At 35.7% G+C, this 2,578-nt stretch overlaps 1 pseudogene; it reads right to left on the bottom strand.

The window, feature by feature from the left end:
• Positions 1-319: 319 nt before the first annotated feature.
• Positions 320-2,341, bottom strand: LOC131078287 (taxane 10-beta-hydroxylase-like; annotated as a pseudogene).
• Between the last annotated feature and the right edge of the window lie 237 nt (positions 2,342-2,578).

Genomic DNA, 2,578 nt, shown 5'->3' with positions numbered 1-2,578 from the left:
TGATACATACTTCAGATTTTTCATATCTTATTTTATAGAAATGATTATTCTACTTTTTATAACCCCTTTGTAAAATATCAAACAAAATCTTAATTAATAATTGTTACCAACTATGAAAATAATATAATATTTCATGAAAAGACAAAACAAGATAATAGTAAACATGACATTGCTCAAAATATATGAAATGTCCTGTAAATCTGTCAACACTTTTCATAGTTAAACCCTACATATTCAACATAGCAGTATGACAAGTCTATATGTAATGTCAAGTAGAAGAAAAAGAAGACTTCGATAATGAATACAACTATTTCAGGATACAATATTTATTCTAATATCACGTTCATTTTCAGACATGTAACCACCTGCTAATACATAGTGTTCACCTCCTTCAATTAGCTTAGGATCTAGGGAAAAGTTTTATGTGAAAACCGTTAGTTGGGAGAGGAAAGAATGGATCTGACATTACTTTTTCACCTGGGTCAATGGCGGTGAAGCCACTAAAAGATTAACAAAATGATGAACGAATAGTAATATCTCCATCTTTGAAAATTCCCATCCTGGGCAAGCTCGCTGTCCTGCAGCAAATGGTAAGTAGGTGTAAGGAGCCACATTACTACTTCCCTCTTCGAACCTCGAAGGCTTGAATTTGTCCGGCTCACTGAAATACTCTTCTTTTGTATGCGTGCTATAAACAGTCCATAAAATCTGCCCATTACAAAAAAAGCACCCAAAACTCATTCTTATGGATTTAGTTTTAGTGATTTCAAGAAGAAAATAAATGGATTTTTAGTTATTATGGTTGAATTGAATCGATAAAAAATCATTAGAAATGTTCAGCTTACTTTCCATCCTTTGGGGATTGTATACCCCTTGTAATCAATATCTGTGATCGCCTCGCAAAACGTTCCAAAATGTGGAGGATTCATGCGCAATGTTTCTTGAGCAGCTTGCCATGTATACTTCATGTCATTTAAATCTGTCCAACTGATTTCTTCTCCATCCTTTTGATTTCTTATAATTGGCATTTTCTCTATTACACGCTTCGTGGGTGTTAATGACAAATTCAATCAAAGTTAAACAGAGTACTAAAATATGCAAAAGATTTTAAGATTAAATTTAAAAAAAAAAAATTAAAATTAAATCATATTGTATGATTTATCATTAAGATGAATAAAGTTTTACTTTGTTTTGTATAATTACATTTTTATAATAGATTATCCAATATAATCCAAATATTGGAAAAAAGATTTCTACACAATTTAATTCAGAAATATGTTACAAATGTAATTAATACCAGCATATTGATTTTAAGATTGAATAAAGAAAAAGCGGAGGGCCTTTGCGTACCTTGGACGACTTTTTCATAGCAATTGGGATTGAAAGATAAAAGTTTAAACATCAAGGTAAGTGCTGAAACAGTTGTATCATAGGAAGCAAAAAGCAAACCATTAAAATTGTAGAGGATCTCCTGGTCAGTGAGTGGATTCCCCCCTTCATCTTTGAAATTGATGAACACAGAGAGTAAATCTTGACTGCTACTCACCATCCCAGAATGTAAATCGGTTCTTCTCTTTTTTATTAAAGAAGAAAGAATTAGATCGATGATGGAGCGCGCCTTAATCGCTCTGTAGAAACGAGTTCCTGGAAACTCAAGCGGAACAGCAAAAGATGCAGCAACTACAGTTTCGAAGAGATGATGGAGTCGTGTTCTTTCAGCACCATCGCTAATACCGAAGAACAAGCTGGCTGCGAGTGAGAAGATGAGCTCCTTCACCAAAGGAGCCATCTTCACTTAAGATTTTCCCTACCATTGCTCTGTGATATGACGTTCGATTTCAAAACTCATTTTAAACATAGAATTCTTTAATGCCTGCGGACCCAGACAGCGAGCAATTGCGGCACGCATGCGGAGATGCTCCAGCTTTCTTTCCCTTCCAAGGGATTCGCTTCCGAGGAGTTTCGTGAAAGACTTGGGCCATGTCATCTGCACCAGTTTGTCCTCATTGGACAGAACGAAACGATTTCCAGCGGGGCCGTACACTACTACTGTGAGATCCCCCATGAGTGACGTCTTGAAAACATCACCAAATTTCTTAACCCTCTCATCGAAGAACAGCTGAATCGTGCCTGATCGAAGTGCCCACACGAATTGCAGCGTCTCGCCAATCACAAGGAAGCCTAAGTTTCCCGGGGGTATTTTACACAAGGATTGCCGGTTCCAATGATTTAAAGAGAGGAAAAGAATGCCCAGAACTGCAGAGACTGTAATAGAAAGAACGGCAGGTAAAGTTTCCATCAAATTAGGAATTCTACATCCTAGAAAATGGAAAACTTCCATTTTGATTAAAAGAAAAGAATCTGGTCGAGCAAGAGATTATTGGATTGAAGTACTAGTATGAAGTGAATGCTCTTGTATACAATAATGTGAATCAATAAAATAGAAAAAATCGAATCCAGTGGCCGTCCTTAAAGGGCCACTATCGTCCATCCAAATAGAAAATATATTAATGTGAGTCACACGGAATTGAATAATAATCTTTTTATTATTATTCTATGATGTGTTCAATGAAGTTCG

This window comes from Cryptomeria japonica, chromosome 7, assembly GCF_030272615.1.
Source record: "Cryptomeria japonica chromosome 7, Sugi_1.0, whole genome shotgun sequence".
Classification (NCBI taxonomy): Eukaryota; Viridiplantae; Streptophyta; class Pinopsida; order Cupressales; family Cupressaceae; genus Cryptomeria; species Cryptomeria japonica.
Note: the sequence above shows the minus strand (reverse complement) of the source record. Positions and strands in the feature narration are given on the sequence as shown.